General features: G+C 45.1%; 1 protein-coding gene across 2 annotated transcripts in view; it reads left to right on the top strand.

The window, feature by feature from the left end:
- The window catches only part of ME3 (malic enzyme 3), a 189,012-nt gene that overhangs the window by 146,662 nt on the left and 24,252 nt on the right, over positions 1-18,098 (top strand). The window lies entirely within an intron of this gene.

Below are 18,098 nucleotides of genomic sequence, written 5' to 3'. Positions count from 1 at the left end.
AGGTGTTAGTTTGTTGTCATTTTACTATTCATAGTTTTTTTATTTTCTTTTTCTTAGATAAGTCCCTTTAAAATTTCATGTAATAAGAGCTTGGTGATAATGAACTCCTTTAACTTTACTTTATCTGGGAAGCACTTTATCTGCCCTTTCATTCTAATTGACAGCTTTGCTGGATAGAGTAATCTTGAATGTAGGTCCTTGCCTTTCGTGACTTCAAACCTACTTCTTTCCAGCCACTTCTTGCCTGTAAGGTTTCTTTTAAGAAATCAGCTGATAGTCTTATGGGAACTTCTTTGTAGGTAACTGCCTCCTTTTCTCTTGCTGCTTTTAAGATTCTCTCCTTATATTTTATCTTGGGTAATTTAATTATGATGTTTCTTCCTGTGTTTCTTCTTGGATCCAACTTCTTTTTGGACTCTCTGAGTCTCCTGGACTTGCATGTGTAGTTTCTTTGCCAGATTGGGGTTTTCCTTCGTTATTTGTTCAAATAAGTTTTCAATTTCTTCCTCTTCCTCTTCTCCTTCTGGCACCCCTATAATTCAGATGTTGGAATGTTTAAAGTTGTCCCAGAGTTTCCTCAGCCTCTCCTCATTTTTTTGAATTCTTGTGTCTTCATTCTGTTCCGGTTGGATGTTTATTTCTTCCCTTTGTTCCAAATCATTGATTTGCGTCCCAGTTTCCTTCCCTTTCCTGTTGGTTCCCTGTTTATTTTCCTTTATTTCACTTTGTATGTAGCCTTTATTTCTTCTTTTATTTTGCAACCATACTCAATCATTTCTGTAAGCATCCTGATTACCAGTGTTTTGAACTCTGCATCGGATAGGTTGGCTATCTCCCCATGGCTTAGTTCTTCTGGAGTTTTGATCTTTTCTTTCATTTGGGTCATATTTGTTTGGGAGCATCTGTTACATTGTAAGGAGCAGAGCCTTAGGTATTTGCCAGAGTGGGACAACCCACTTTGCTGTATTGTGGAGCTGTATGTTGGGGAGGGGTCAGAGAAATAACAATGCCACTTGCTCAGCTCTCACCCCACTTTCCCTCTCTTCCCACAAGTGGATTGTGTCCTTTCAGGTGTTGATTCCCAGGTGGGTGGGCTTGTGTACATTCCAGGACCCTGTGGGTCTCTCCAACAAACTATGCTGTGAGGCTGGGAGTTTCTCCCATGCTGCAACCCCCACAGATTTTTGCAGCCAGAGTTTTTGAGGCTGTGTTTCCCCACACTGGAACCCTGGATTGGGCAGTCTGTCTCACTCCCCAGTTTTTCCTCCTGGCTTATTTGAACTTGAATGTGGCTTAGTCTGCCAGCCACCACTTTGTCACATGTCCTCTCTGCCCTGGCTTCCCATCTCTGCCCCTCCTGCCAGTCTGGATGAATGTTTCTTCTTTAACTCCTAGGTTGTCAGACTTCCATAGTTTGATTTCCTGGTAGTTCTGGTAGTTTTTTGTTTTTTAATTGGTTGTTATCCCTTTTTTGGTTGTGCGAGGAAGTGAAGCATATCTACCCATGCCTCCATCTTGGCTGGAACCTCATTTTGGTTTTATTGAGATGCCATCTAATTATAAATTAGCTGTAGATATCAAGTGCATCTGATAAACTAAGAATATATATCTGATCTGTGGGAAACTACATGGGTTTCCTCATCTACCATATAGATGATTATATATGGATATATTTAAAAAATAAGAAGAGTGAGATTTTTTTCTCTTAGACTTGAATATTATCCCTGTATATTGCATGAATGAGAGAATTCCCATATTTCCACCAGAGGTATATACTTGCTTTAATTTTTAAGCATAAGTGAAAATGATATGAAAATATATGTTGAATTACTTATGAAGAAGGCATTTAAAGTTGTTTTAAATGTGTTTTAATTTGTAAGACATTACTTTTTAAGAAATTGGATTATTATATTTACTGTTCTAATCTGGTGGTAAAGGTCTTCTTAAGAATTTTACTTTAGATTTACCACACTGAATGAGAGGGAACATTGTATAATTATTCTGCTGTTCCTTTAGTGCAATACAATAAAACTGAAATTAAGACTTATTTTCAGTGCATTGTTTTAAAGATTACAAAGAGCTATTTCATAAACTTATTTATCCATAATAAAGACATATTACTGCTAATTTTTTTTTTTTAATTCTCACCCAAGGACAAGTTTCCACTGATTTTTAGAGAGAGGGAAAGGGAAAAAGAGAAACATTAATTGGTTGCCCAGTCGAGGACCAAACCCACAACTTACGCCCTGGCCAGGTATCGAACTGACACTTATAACGTTGGAGCATCACATCCCAGAACAGACACGTTATAAATCCTCCCAGTTTCCCCAACTTTCAGAGTCAGAATGCAGCTTGAGGTGAGGGATGAAGGACACAGAGACTTCCCACATGTCTTCCCACTGGATCCGAAATGAGGAAAGACCCAGTGTATCCTCTGGGCTCACCCTCCCATGGCAGTCGATCCTGGCAATGCACCTGCTGCTCTGACAGTTTCCTCCCACCTGAAAACCTCCTAAGAAGTGAGGGCTATGCCTGCTGCTTCTGCTGGGACCCCCTTTGTCATGACAAACTTGAGCTGTTTTCAACCCTGACATAATTGTACTTCCACGTGTGGGGAAAGCAGTCACCCCTCCTGGCACTCTAACCCAGAGGACACATCATGGGGAGAATCAGGCCTACCTTTCCCCACCAACCAGCACATGCTTAGGCCTGATTCCCTGGCCTCCAGCTTTAACTCCACGACAGCAGCTAAGCTTGGAACAGGGAGATGGCAGATGCCTTAGTCAGGTAAAGACAGTTGTGACTGTCTTGTTCAAGGGATTTCTTATAAAAAGTTCCTGTGGAAGTTCAGAAACTCACATCATCTTCCCAACAAATATGTCAATTTTGGAATTTAACTTTTCAAACTTGTCCCATGAGAGGATGTATTTTTCTGACAAAGAGGTAGGAGCTTTGGGTACTGTGTCCAGCACTCTGGGAACTCAGCTTTATTTTCACCACTGAGGTGAGAAGACTCATCACAGAAGCTCTGAGAAAGTTAGGAGCAGCACAAAAAAAACAAAAAGGATCTAACCATGCATTTCCTGGGCTTTTAAACAATAACTACATGCTCAATACCCTATTAAGCACTGTAATGAGATTCAAAAGAAATGAAAGACATGCCCTGTGTCCTCAAGAATGTTATAGACCTTCCAAAAAGACAAAAAAAAAAAAAATCGAACTGGAGATAATTAGAGAAGAATTAAGGTCTCAACTGTTTGGTGTTGACCGTCAGTTCAATGAGAATTTAGAGAAAGGAGCAATCAGAGATGACTTGGAAGAGATGGAAACTATACAAATTCAGGCTCAAATCTGAATAAGCAACAGGAAAAAGAACACATTCCATATAGATGATACATCATGAGAAAAGCAAGAACACAGGAAAGGCAAGGAGTATGAAGAAGACTCAAGAAGACTGGCCTGCCTAGAGAAAAACGTGTATTGGTTTAAAATAAGGTTAAGTAGGAATGAAGCAGGCTATGATAGGCTTTAAACTCCAGGCAGAGGGTCTTAATCATCAGAACTCCAAAATAGAAGGGGCTTCAGCCATCTAAACCGGTGATTTTAAACCAAGCTTCTCTGAGCCCCAGACATTTGCAGAGGTACAAGCAGGGGTGCTGGAAATGAAAGATTTCCCACCTACCATGTTAGATTTAAACGATTTGAAGAAACACTTGATTGTTTTTCATTGCTTTCTGTGTCAGGGTTCTGCTCAAGATTTCCTTAATTAAAGAATTCTGCTAAAATGTTTGAAAACTACCAATCTACTGAATACCTTATCTGAGACTTGGAGAGAGCAATAGGGAGTCATGGTAGATTCTTGAGCCACAGAAGTATTGAAATTGACAAGGTGTGAGAGAAGATTAGAACAGAAGCCACAGCAATGCCCCAACTCAGATTCTGCCTTCCCCAGGGAAATCTGCCCTGACCAACCTGGTTTGAAATCCTTTCCTAGTTTGGATTCATAGAATAACTATCTGGCTGCATAATTCATTTGTTAATGAATAATGCTCTTCATTGTGACATCTCTTCTATAATTGTCTAGAGCATTTCTTTAAAGTTTTTTGGTGTTCCATTTTTCACAGAGCAGAGATTAGGCAAAGATGTGCCTGGACTGCTGTAGGGAGGTCCAACAAGTAGCACATGATCAAAGTATGGACTTTGAGAATCATTTCTTCCTCAGGTCCTATGATGCTGTAACATCTCTACCTGACTGGTAGTTTGGCGGGGAGAGGTGCAGGGAGCATGACTTATTATTCATGGCGGGCCCATGGTTAAGTGAGGGTGGGAGTACAGTGGTTGGTTGACTGGTTGGTTTAGGAATTAAGAGGCTTCACCAAGCTAGCTATCATTTAGAATGGTCTGAAGATTATGAATATGACCACATCTGAGGAAGCTCAAAAGGAACTTCGGAGTTCATTCTAGCTTCCTTGACCTCTGAAGAAGCGGGACAGTTTTCCAGTCTCAGCTTCATGTAGTTAATTGTTGACAGTCCAGCTCCTACACACTCCATCAGACTAGGAGCTGGATGTATCATGATTACAAGACTCTCGTGCCAGCAAGGAATCTGGGTCACAAAAGGGACTGGAGGCCTGTGGCAAAATGCACAACAGCACTCAGCTCTTGAGGACCTATTCATTTTCTTCGTGGCCAAGCCGACTGAACAACTGAGAGAGTGTACAGTTCATTAGTCAAGGACCAGCCTCAAGACTGAGGCCAAAATGTGCCACAGGAAGTTCACTGACTGGGGAGATGGATTCAGTGATGTCAGATGGCTCTTTCCTTTTCATTTTCCCCCAGCAGCCTGATTTTATCACCTGATATCAAGAATAGGAACAAAATCATGCCCAGACCTGAAAGTTTCAGATTATAGCAGAGAGGGTGAAAGAATAGAAGGGTTTTTTTTCCTCCTGATTTCCCTCAATGGATTAATAATGATAATAATAACAACCGTATTTTACTTAATTTGTTACTATGTATAGACTCTGATCTACACATTTAATATGCTATTAATTCATTTAATTCTCACAGCAGTGCTCTGAGGGCAGATATTATTATTAACTTCACTTTAAAGGGTGAGGAAAATGAAACTTATAAAGTGTGAGTACCTCACCTAAGAAAGGGGACCCTATTAAGACTCCACCCCCTAACAACAGTTGTTAAAAGGACAAACTCTTGGGCTAGACTGTCTGAGCTTGAACCTCTCACCTGCCACTTATTAACAAGCTACCAATACTTAATTTACCTATGCCTGCCATTCCTCATTCCTAAAATGCACTTTTAAAACTTAACTTGTGGAGTTGCTTATGTTGGATAACTAAGACAATCCATGTAAAATGTTTAACATTATACCTGGATAATAGTAAATACTTAAATAATGTTTGCTATTATTATCAGTTTAGGCAATTTCCCTTCTCCTTCATGCAGTGCTTTGGTCGTGTCCCATTGAATTCATGCTTGAGCTAAATTACCCACTAATGCATCCCTCACTTCCTTCCATAGTCCCCCACTCATCCATGCCCATCATTCCAGTACCACTTTCCCCTTCTCCCCCAATGCTAACCTCAAGGATGGGGAGGCAGGATAAAAACTAAACAGCCCTGGAAACACTGGGTGTGGTTTATGTCCATTTCCAGATCCACAGGATGTGCAGTTAATAAACACTTGGTCTTGGGGTGGTGAACACACAATACAATATACGGATGATAAATAGAATCGTACACATTAAATCTATGTAATTTTGTTAACCAATGTCACCCCAATAAATTCAGTTTAAAAAAACACTTGGTCTTCACTCCCTAAACATAATCAGTTTAACTTTGCTCACATCCATCCACCAGGTGGACATATTTGTGTGTACATGTCGAAGTAAAATCTCAGATTTTCATTGTTTCGGCTGAGTGTTGGTTAGACCTTACAAACCCACCACTCTAAGAGTATTGTCCCTTTGCATAACCAAACATCTTTTTATGCAACACAGTAATGAAAAACAGAAACTTGCCCAAGGCTAGAAAAGTATCAAGTCATTCCATGATCAACCAGCTGATACCGACTTAATTAAGAGGCTGCACATACAGACCCTCACGCTTCGCCCTTGGAGCTGGAAGAAAGCCTTGGATGACTTCACCTTCTCACCCTCTCCCTCGCTGCCTCAGCCCCAGCCACACAGCCTTCTTGCAGCTCCTTCAACTAGTCATTTTTATCAGAGCCGCAGAGCCTTCCTGCCCCAGCCTTGAAGGTCCTTTCACTTTTGTGGCTGTCACCTTCTCATCACCAGGCTTATAAACGGGTCCGTAGCCAGGCAGGGTCTAGTGCTGAGGCTTCTACAAGGCAGGAATTGAGAGCTGCAGAAAATTGGGAGCTTCAGTGGCTGCCACCCGCCATGAGGAAGAAATAGGCTCTGCTCCCCAACATAGGTAGGGAAATGACAAGGAACTTGTGAGGGGAAAATATTTCTTGGAAGAAACCAAAATACCAAACCTTCACCCCATGTAAAGCTAGAGTCCACATTTACAATATACACATGGTGAAAAGTTCCCAAGTTAAGAAATGAGTATTGCTCCCTTTCAGTGATATGGCTGGAGAACCCGGAAGAAGGGAAAGTAAAACTTCCCTGTAGGGACACTCCCACGCTCAAGCTGCAGGAAATTCCTTGAGGGGAAAAACAGTGCTCCAATGAAAATAAATTCATAATTCACAATAACCCACATGGAAACAATTCACAGGAGAGAAAATCAGATACACAACTAAGAGAACAATTAGAACCCCAAGAAAAAGGAATATTCTGAGAAAGATTGTAAAGCAGTTCTACCTAAAGATATAAAAGAATTAAATAATAAGGAAAGTACCCAACACTGTGGAAAAAAAAAAAATGTCAGGCAGATTTTTAAAAGATCCAGAGAAGACTTCTGAAATGAAAAGCAGTCGTGGAAATCCAGCAGCATGCACTAGCGGTAGGGCAAGACACTATGAGAAAACCCAGATCCTCAGAAATTACTGCCCTCCATTCCTACTCCTGATTATCCAGCAAGGAACTGGGACACCAAGATGTTTTATTCAGAAAGATTCTTCTGAATGGCTGTTGATGAAACAGAGCCTTTCTTGAGGGAAAGAGAACATAAGTAAGACTCGAATCCCCAAATCCCAGCTTTATCATCCCACGCCAGACAGTCAGGGGCATGGTACCTTCACTCTCTTTTTCCCTTGCCTCTCTTTCTCCATGTGGTCTATGTCCTGTTCATTGAAGGACATGCATATGCAGTCTCATCTTATTCTGCATTCATTTGATTAGGCTTAACCAGACTGTTGTTGTTGTTTTTTTTTTAATAATCCTCACCAAACACATTTTTCCATTACTTTTAGAGAGAGAGGAAGGGGGAGAGACAGAGAGAGAGGGAAACATCGATGTGAGAGAAAAACGTCAATTGGTTGCCCTTTCATATGTGCCCCAATTGGGAATCAAACTGAAAATCTGGATACATGCCCTGACCAGGAATTGAACCTGCAACTTTTCAGTCTACGGGACGACATTCCAACCAACTGAGCCACACCAGACAGGGCTTTTTTTTTTTTTTTTTTAAATCCTCAACTGAGGACATTTTTCCATTGCTTTTAGAGAGAGAGAAAGAAACATCAATGTGAGAGAGAAACATCAGTTGGTTGCCTCCCACACGTGCCTGGACCGGGGATTGTAAGCACCCGGACCAGGGACTGATCCTACAACCTAGGTATGTTCCCTGATAGGAATTGAACTCGAAACTCTTCCATTATGGGATCACACTCCAACCAACTAAGCCACATCAGACAGGGCCAGATTGTTTTTTAATAAAGTTGGAAAACTGGGGAAACAAAGTCCTAAAAGCAAATGATTCCATCAAAATAAGTTATGAAAGTAGTATCTGGATGCATATATACCAAACCGTTAACAGTGATTAAGGTTGAGGCATGAGATTTTCAGGGAGTTTTGCTTGCTAAGCCATTCATTTCTATAATGTTAAACTGTGAGCCAGCATTTCTTTTGTGATTATAAAAAATAATGGATTTTTATCAGTTAAGCAGCAGTTCTTCCCTAAAGACAGTTCCTTGCATTAAAAAATAATAGTAATGAAATAAATAAGCAAGCATTCCACCTTTCGCCTCTGATGAATTGAGTGCAAGGATAGCCTTAGCTCCTATGGACAACAAAGCAACTCGTGATACTGACTGATTTAGTGCAACAGTCCTATTAAGCAGGCACAATAGTTGTCCCAAAGGTTCTAGGGAGGGATCTTTGTCTCTACTATTCACTGCTGTTTCATCTCAAGCACCCAGAGCAATGCCTAGTGCAGTGTGGCTTCTCAATAAACACTTACTGAATAAATCCACACTTTATGGATGAGGAAACTGAGGCACAGAGAGGTTAGAGAACTTGTCCAAAGTCACATGTAGAGCAAATGGTGGTGCCAAGTCCTAAGCCCAGGTAGTATAATACCAGAACCCACCCTCTAACTTGGATATACTCTCTTCAATTCTTTTCACAGGAAAGGAAAGAGAGTTCAACATACTATAGACACCTTCCTAGTACAATAGGCAAAGAAGATAAATGGGAAGGTCTTATGGAAACTATCCTACTTAGCAAACTCGTGTCTTCTCTCTCCAGTTTGTTCTAGGGCAGGGTTAGTGCTCTGCTGTGCTCTGCCTCACCATAAGGGGGTGCTCTGAAGCGAACAGCCATCAAACCCCATTTTCAAAACTCTAGCTACTGGCAGCGAGGAAAGCATCCTCTTTTTTATTTTTTATTTTTATTAAGATGTTACTGACATCTAACACTGTGTAAATTTAAGGTATACATGCGTTGATTTGATACATTAATATATTGCAGTATGAGTTCTACCTCATAGTGTTAGCTAGCACCTCTATCACTTTGCATAATTATTATTTCTTTTTTTGTGGTGGAAAAATTCTCTAGCATCTGGGTCTGTTGGCTGGCACTTCCTGGTTCCTTTTTCTTAACCATTCAAGGCCAGCGATCCCCTTGACCTTCCAGTCACCGGAGCTAGGCACGCCTGCAGGTCTCTCTACCAACTACAACATTCCCCACTCCCCTCACCCCACCCCCTCCCTATACAACTTTACTCCCAGGAGGGGGCGAGGGAGGTAGTGAGAAGCTTTTTGGCTCAAAGCTGCTTCCAGTGCATTTAAAATGATATAAACAAAGGAAAACCCCTAAGCTTATGGCATCCAGACTACAAAGGAAGTTTCAAGATTTTAGTTGAATTTTAGAAGAAGCAGAAAACAACTGTTAGCTCTAAGCCTTAACTACAATGTTTCAAGGGAGGGTTCACATTCTGAGTCCTTCTCAACAGAGACGGTCGCTGGTCAGTGTTTTCACATGCACTGAATACCTTCTGTAGGTCAGTCTATATCCCACCTCATTCTATACCCGGTCCTCCCCAGGAATGTGATGCCATCGTCTTCAAATACGTGAGCAAGAAATGCTGCCCATTTGATCCACTTCTCTCTCTTTAGAGATAAGGAAATGGAGGCAGAGAGAAAATTATTTCCCCACAGTCAGATAATGAGAAAAGCATTAGGAATTGAAGGGGAACCTAACAGTTGTTTGCTCTAATTCACAAAATTCATGAAATCTTCCAAGTTTCCACTCAGCATGCATTTATCGTGTGCTTTCTCTGTGCAGCCAACACTGCGTGTCCAGGACAAAGAAGAGACTTGTCCTAAAGAATTAAGTTCTTCCTGTGATTGTACTATGAACACATAAAATAACCATGAAATAATTTAAGGCAACATTGAGTTATTTACTGAACATAGCGAGCGCGGGCTGGAGAAAAAAGAGAGATGGTCTAAGATTTACTGCTGGGTTTGTGTGGTCGAACACATGCCTGGCTGACAGCCCTGCCTGCAGTGCCAGCCGTGGCTGAGAGGGGAAATCGGTGGCCACAGGGCCTGGGACATTGGGTTGGGCTTAAAAGTCACGGCCATCTGCCCAGGAAAGAGCTAGCAACTCACTGTTACAGAGCATCTACTCTGTGCTGGATGCTTTACATTTAATTATCACAGCAACCCTTACAGATCAAGCACTGAGGCTCAGAAAGGTTAAGTAACTTGTCCAAAGTCACCTAGCTAGAAATTGAAAGGAGTTTGGACTCACCGGAAACCCATCTGACTGCAAAACCTGAGGCTGTTTACCATGGACCCTCTGCTGCCTGCTCCTCGGCCTGGCTGGGGAGGCCCCCCAGAGCAGCATCCTCAGTGTTAACCTGAATCCTTGAGGGGAAAGGAAATGGCCTGAGCTATTGTGATACAAAGATGCTTTGCTGCTGTGGTCTCCACAAAGGAGAGTGTGACTCCAAGGGGAGCTGGGGACGTCATGTGGCATGTGTGCCACCAGCCACTCTTTGGGTGGACTCTTCGCTGCCATGTGCTTCATTTGTTCAACGATACTTAGGGAGCCAGCCCAGTGCAGGGCCTGGGCACACAGCAGCATGTCTGTTTGGTCTTTAACACGGGTACCTGAGGCTGATTTGTCCCGTGGGCAGGAAAGGTGATCAGTTAAATCTCCCTCTGCTGTTGTCCTGCCCTGCGGTGGTGAGTGGGGCACCTGCCCTGCCCTCAAGGACGCTGCCTCCTGCCTGCTTTGATCTAGTCTTTCACCTAACCTGACCTAGTCTTCCCCTTTCCCCCTCCCAGACTTTGGCTCACTTTGGTACCAAAAGCCCTCCAACATAAACTGGGTTTTCCGCTTTATTGTTTTCCACCCCCAGCTGACTGTCCTAATTCAAGGCAGAACTTGGCCAGGTGCATGAGCAAGGAGCATTTTAGACTCCGAGGATGTTGACACATGATTGTATGACAAACAGATTGTGTGGTTGCAGATACTATGGTAGTTCACCTGAATAGACAGGTCAAAACGGGCCAAACCAATCAGAGAAGCTTCTTGAAGGATGTCAGTTTCCTTGTGACAACTCAAATACCGAGGCTGGCTCCCCCAGCCAGCCCTTGGATTGGTGGCTGGGAAAAGTGCACAGGCTTTCTGAGCAGAAAGTTGAGGAGTGAGTTGCTGTGCCCTAGAGGAAAAACTCAGTACTGGCCTCTGACCTTGGAGGGGTCAAGGGGTCAGCACAGAGCCACCATCCTCTTCCCGGCACAGAGCTCCTGGCGCCATATGCGTGCTTGCGCAGGAACTCAGACAGGGAAATTGAGGAGGAAATCCAAACTGTTCCTAAAGTGTTTTCTGTCTGGTCTGGGACTGCTGTCAGAACAGTGACGGAGGAACGGCCACATTATTCTGAGATTTTTGCTTAGAAGTTGCTGCTTCCTGTGACTGTCTCGTTATTGATAGGAGTATTTCCCGATGGGCCAGAATGCCAGCCACAGGAGCCCGCCAGTCTGGCTGCGAGAGCTGGGCTCACCCGGGGAATCTCCCAGTGAGGGACCTGGGAAGGAAAGGGCCTCAGGGGTCCACCCTCACACTCACCACCCTCTCCACAGGAATCTTCCCTCAACTCCTTTGCCAAGTGGAGCCCCAGTGTTTGAAATCTGTGCTTTCTATGGCCCTGAAATTTGTGTCCTTCCGACTTCCACCTGGTGGCTCTGTTTTTTCCAAGGCCACATAACCAGAACAGTCCTTCATCTTTTTAAAGATGATTATTATGCTTCATTCCCCTTGGCTTCCTCTTTTCCAGGCCCAGTATTCCCGCTTTCTCCAATCCATGCTTTCCAGGGTCCTTGCCTACAGAGCAGGTCCCCTGCCATCCTTGGGGCTCATTCCCCAACCTCTGCCCCCAGCAGAATGACCACGCTGCACACGAAGCGGTGGTGGGGTGTGGTGTGTGGGCTCCACCTCCGTCCCCTCTTCGAGGCTGTGTGGCCCTACAGAGAAGGACCATGCCTTCTTCACGCGCTGCCTGGGCTCTGGCTCCCACCTCCTCACATTTCCTTAGGATCTCCCTCCCCATCATCGCTCCTCACATCTCTCTCCATACTGGCTCCTTTATCTCATGTGCACACTTCCCATCTCAAAAATGAATCTCTCCTTTAGTGCCACAGCCCCCACTGGCTGTCACCCTCCCTCTACCTCATAGCCAAGCTTCTCGAAATTCATAACCAAGGACACTTCCTCCCCTTCCATTTACTCTTTAACGCCCTGCAGAACGGCTCCCTCCCCACTGCTTCACTTCTAAGTGCCAACTCCCGTAGACACTTTGAGATCTCTGTTTCTTAGGACACCTCAGCAGCATCTGACATCTCCGCTCTGCCAGCCCACCTTCCGCCTGGCTGTTTCCCCTGCTCACTTTTCTTCACTGGACTCTCTCCGTCCACCCGCTCTGCTCTTTGGACGTAGGTGTGCTTGGCTCAGCTCCCGGCTCACTGCATGTGGTCTGCCTGAGCACCTCCTCCCATCCAATAACTTGGACTGCTCACAATGCCCTGAACTTCACGTTCCTCTCTGCCGAGCCTCATGGAGAGTCTGCTGCGCATGGACACGTCCCCTTGAGCATCTCAGCTCCTCAGACCCAGCCAAGCCTGCCCTTCATAGCCATCACCTCTGCGGACCCTTGCCACAGCGTGTTGCAGCTGCTGTTTTATTTTCCCGTGTCCCCAGCAGACAGTGAGATTTTTGTAGTTGCCTTTGTAATCCAGCAGGTAAGGCAGTCCCTTATTCACAGTGGACACTTAGAAATGTTTGCTGGATTGAAGTTTTATATCACGCCTAGGATAGTTCCTGCCCGCCGCATACATTTAATAATTAAAACAGAAATGTCAGTAAGTAAATTGTGATGCAGTACACTATATATGTGATGACAGAGATGTGTCCCAAGTATCGTGACAGCCCAGAGGAGAGAGCTGCTGCTACCCCGACGGTAGAGAGAGTGATGGGTCCGAGAAACCTTCCTGGAAGAGGTGACATTTCAGCTGGGACTTACAGTTTGAGTACGAGTTGGCCTGAGAAAGGAGGCCTTTTAGGCACATCAGCAAAACCTAGGAGCTGCGCTGCAAGGGCCCACGAGGGCAGGCAAGCAGCGGCATGTGCCGCAGATGTGGGACGCGTTCAGGCTGGAGCCCAGGTGAACACCACCTAAGGCATTTGGGCGGAGTCCCAGAGGAAGTGGGGGCCCTGTCAGGAAGGTCAGAATGCAAGTGGCCTGCATGGATCGGTGTTTAGAAAGATAGGGAAGATGGGTTGGTGAGGGGAGAATAAGCCCAAAGGAGGTGAGATCAGTTACTGTAAGATCCCAGCCGCAGTGACGATTGCTGTATTGCCACAGAGAGACGGCCTTGCCCTGAGTCCACCTGGCCCACCCGGCCAAGTTCTTTCTGCAAAGGGTTGTGTCTCTTAGGGGGTCCTGCACCATAGGTAGGAGGTAGTCTCTGGTCAAATAAATTTAGAAAATGCTGGGTGAAGCAGGTTTCTTAACACAGAGCTTTTCAGGACCTTTACTCTGCATTGCATGTATTGTATGTAACATTCAGTTTCCCAAATGGGGTTAGCCACGGAAACTCTTTCTGAGAGCCTCTTCAGGGTCTCGAGTTTAATGGAACATGTAAAACAGAAACAAAGACCCAGAATTTCCATGATTTGTGTCAGCTCTAGTCCCTGGAAGGAAAGCATAAATAAAAGAAATAACTTTGCATCAGGTGACAACAGATGTTGTCACTGAGCACTCTGCTGTGGGAGTTTTGTATGTGTGATTTTCACTGGGGGCGCAGTGTGGGCTCCCATGGAAATAGGAGTGGTAGTTTTTAGTCATTCTATTTGGAGAGAGGCTGAGCAAATCCACCTGCTTGCCCCAGGTCCCTTGTGTTTGTTCAGGCCTGAAAGGGGTCAGAGCCAGGTGTTTGAAAGAATGGCAGGTCCTGACCTATGGAAAGAGAAGCCAGGTCGGCAGCCCCTGGAATGTTTTGCTCTCGCACATCCGCACCAGCACTCGGTTGGCTTGCTGGGAGGAAAGGGCGGAACAGCCGCCTCAGAATCTCCTTACCCCGGGGAAGCTGCATCCCAGGTGGCAGGTACCCAGCTCAATTGGTCCTGGCCTGGGTCTTGTCACATTGTCACACACAGCCCAGTAGGATTCCCAGGCCCCCATTTGCAGGTTTCCTCTGGCCTCAGTGCTGGAATAAAACAATGTAAACGTCCCCTTCCCCCAACAGCCTTGTGTCTTCAACGGAGCCCTGGCCTTGGAATGCCTTTCCTGGCTGCTCCAAGGCCATTTCCTAACTGAGGCCCCAGGCTGGAGAAATCCAGGCAGCTCCATGTGTGGCTGGGGGGGTGCAGCTCTCTCCTTTGTAGGAATTCCCCCCTGCAGAAGCCTCAGATGTTCCTCAGCCCCTGCCAGGGCTTCAGGGTGAAGAGTTCAAAAGTGCAGAGGGGGACAGATAAGCAGGAGCCTCCGGGGTGAGCAGTGAGCAGTTTCTGGCAGGCGTGAGTGTGAGCAACACACTGCCAGCCCATAAACCGGGAGCCTGCCCGGAGCTCCGAGGAGGGGGCCTGGGCAGGGTCCATCCCCAGGGGCTCCCGCTGCGGCTCCAGCTGTTCCATCTGGAGGGGGCTGCCTGGGCCCTGTGCACTCAGCCGGCCTGGTGTGCTTCCGCTCAGAGAGGACCCAAAACGCTGGCCCCCAAGCTTTTCCTGCCCCATGCTGCTCTTACTCAGGATCATGAGACCTCCCTGCTTTGGACTTGGTGATATGTCTGAGTGAAGCTCCTAGTGTATCTACTGCAACCCTTGAGGTGGCCCATGTGACTCTTCCAACACCCATCAGAGCAGGGAACTGGGACCCAGAGAGAAAGGGGACGCAGAGCTTCTGGCAGAGAGAAAGGGTGGCTCTCCTGTCTCCCAGGGCAGTGTTTTCTTCACCACACAGCACTTCCTTTCTCCAGGGACAAAGAAATCCAGGTATACCATCGGCTTAGTTTTCTTTAACAAATTCATATCGCCACGAAAGCTAAACTAAGGTAAGGTCTACAGTCAGACCGCAGCTCCACCCCCTCCAACTGCGGCAGATAAGTCACGCCTGGGCAGAGTACCTGCAGCGCAGGACTCCTCTGAAAGCAGGGTTTATCGTGATAGCAGGTAAAGAGCTCAGGGAGATGCCCAGCAGGTAATAGACACTCAATAAAGTTGAGCTGTTTTCGTTACTGTTGTTATTAGTAGTAACATGTTAATGAATATATGGAAGGCAACTATAATTAACATTTAAATTGGTGTTATGCTGAAAGCCCAGTGCCTGCATTTGGATGGCCATGGAGGAATTGAGAAAACTTTTTTTTTCACCTAAGCCATTTCAATTTTCACTTTGAAATCTTGTTTTTGTTCTTAATTGGCTTTTAATTAGTTTCACAAGTTGGCAGGCAAAGTAACAACACTCCATTTTTACCAGCTCCTTTATATATGCCCTTTCCTAAAGCATCAATAGATGCTTTTGGACGGGTGGATGGGTAAACGGACAGACCGACAGGTGGACAGGTGGATGATGCTGAGAGAGCAATTGAAGCAGCCGCCCTTGGTTCACACTGGCTACTGGTCTGACTTCATGAAAAGCCTTAAAGGAGGGGGCAAGGAACTGGGAGAAAATGGTGAAGGATCCAAAGGTCTCAGTGGAGACAAAGGACAGGTGTAGTGGAAGTGAGGGAGGTGGAAGGAGAGGCTGAGGTCAGAGACAGAAATGAGCAATGTAACATTCCAGGGGGGGGCCTGATTTCTGGTGAGCAGAGGTGTCCAGGGAGCAGCCATGGGGTGCAGGGGTCCCCAGTGGATGGGGTTCTGGAGGTCCTTAAGTCCAGGGAAGTCTAGGAATGCTGAGTCTAGGTTATAGGAAGGGCAATTCACAAAGCATTTTATGCAGTCCCAACATGGGATTAAAGCAACCTGAATTAATGGGTTTCTCAGCATATTGCTCCATGGGAAGGTTCTCTTATATAGAGCTGAATAAAATATGAAACAATAATACTGCATTGAACAAAAGTGCTTATTTATATATAACTCTTGCCTTATTTGTGCCTCAGAGTGGTGGTGGTTAAAGTTTGTGTGTGCACGCGCGCAAGGAGGAGAGAGAGACACGAAAGAGAATGGAGACCGTGTATCGCATTCTTTTGTTGTCTGACCTTTTTGGCATTTTAGCTCCAGGCCAGCTGTGGAGCCACACTGGGAGTCTTGTGAGGATTATATATAGCAAAATGTCACCAGCAACCAAAGACATTCTGTTCCCCCTCCCAATCCAAATACTTGAAATTCACACCCTCAACAAAAATTCACAGTAAATTTTGTCTTGGTGAGCATAGTGTTGTGTTTGTACACAGGAAGTTTTACATATCACTTCTCTTCATTGTACAAGGAGAAGGGAACTGGGTGGTGGGTCAGGAGACACAGCGAGCCCCCACCCCTACCCCCATTGGCACTTGCCCTGTGACTGTGAATAAGATTTGTGGCCAGGATGACACCTGTGTTTAGCACTGTACAATTTAAAAGCCACCCTCAGTGTTTAGTCCTCAAAACAGCCCCACAGAAGTTGACCAGGCAGATATTATTGTGCCTGCTGACAGGTAGGGAAACTGAGGCAGAACAGAGAAGTGAAGTGACTTGTGCAAGATCACTCAGTTGTGTGTCCAGGACTCTTAGCCTTGGAATGTGGCAGGTTACTGCCTCTCCATTTCTGCCCCGTAACATGAACCCACCTCCAGATCCACCACCAGTATAGCCCGAGGTTCCGGAAGGACCACAGTAGAAGCAAATATTTGCCTTCCTACTGGCATTTCTACTGTACAGCGTAAGTCATGCACAAAACTATGAGGTTGGAAAAAATGTTTTCTGGGCCATTCCAGTGCTGCTCACCCCCACATAGCCACCAGCCTCATCAGAGACAGATGCCCCCACAGCATAGAAAGCCCACACAGAAGTGCGCGCCCCACCTACCCTTTCAGCAAGGTCATAAATCGTTCTTTCCACAGCTGGTCCTGAGCCTCTAGGTCACACCTGGTTGGGAATGGCAGAACATGCCTCTTTCCACATGCCACCGACACCCCATGCTGATCAATCAGGGCATTTTTTCCTCAATAAACGTGACCTCAGGTACTATTGGTCAAAAACTGGCTCCTGAGATGAGATCTTTTTTGTCCACAGATTAAGTGATTTTTAATAATTCATATCACTTTTGCTTCTGGAAACATAATACAACAAAAAATGTCAAAACCAGGATCAAAGAGCAAGAAAGGAGGGAGTGAGGGGGAAAGTGTGTACAGAAAGGCCTGGCTGAGGGAGCCTCCTGTCAAAGAGCAGAACTCTCAGCTCTCACTTTTCTCACAATGTTAATAGCAAAAGTAGGTTATAAATCTAGTCATTTATCAAGAAACACAAACTTCATCCTGACCTGGAAATCTAGCATACGAGGTTGTAAATAAGGCATCTCGGGCCACTTCGTGAGCATATCTTCACCCCCCAAGATGGCGTTTGCAGAGTTTTCTAGGCTGTCAGGTCAGAACCACCGGGGTGCTTGCTGAAAATACAGGTTGCTGTGCAGTGTGGGGACCACTGTTAATAATCAGTAGTGTATCAGATACTTGAAGCTTGCTAAGAGGAGATCTTAAATGTCTCCATCACTCAAACATAAGGGTAAACGTGTGAGGTGATAGATGTGTCAGCTTCACTGAGGCAATCATTGCTATGTACTGCATTTTGCCATGTATAATGCACACCCACGGTTTTGTGCACATTATACACAGGATTATTATACCTGTTATTATGCCCATGCTATGTAATCATTATACCCATGCATAATGCACATCCTTATTTTTCCCTCAAAAATTTGGGCAAAAAAGTGTACATTATACATGGCAAAATATGGGTATATCAAAATATCACGCTGTACACCTTAAGTATATGCTATTTCTCTTTGTCAATTATTCCCCAATAAACCTGGAGGGGGAAAATGAAGTTTTCTGAGCCCCACCCCAAACTCACTGAATAAGAATCTCTGGAAGGTAGGCCTGGTGCTCTGCCCTTTAGACAGACTATCTATACCTTCAAGATGGAGAACACCTCACAAAGGTGTGAGGACATGACAGTA

The sequence above is a fragment of the Pteronotus mesoamericanus genome, unplaced genomic scaffold (assembly GCF_021234165.1).
Source record: "Pteronotus mesoamericanus isolate MK-2021 breed Mesoamerican mustached bat unplaced genomic scaffold, CSHL_Meso_final contig_33, whole genome shotgun sequence".
NCBI classification, from domain to species: Eukaryota; Metazoa; Chordata; class Mammalia; order Chiroptera; family Mormoopidae; genus Pteronotus; species Pteronotus mesoamericanus.
The sequence above is the reverse complement of the archived record's forward strand: the minus strand, read 5'-3'. Positions and strand labels throughout refer to the sequence as shown.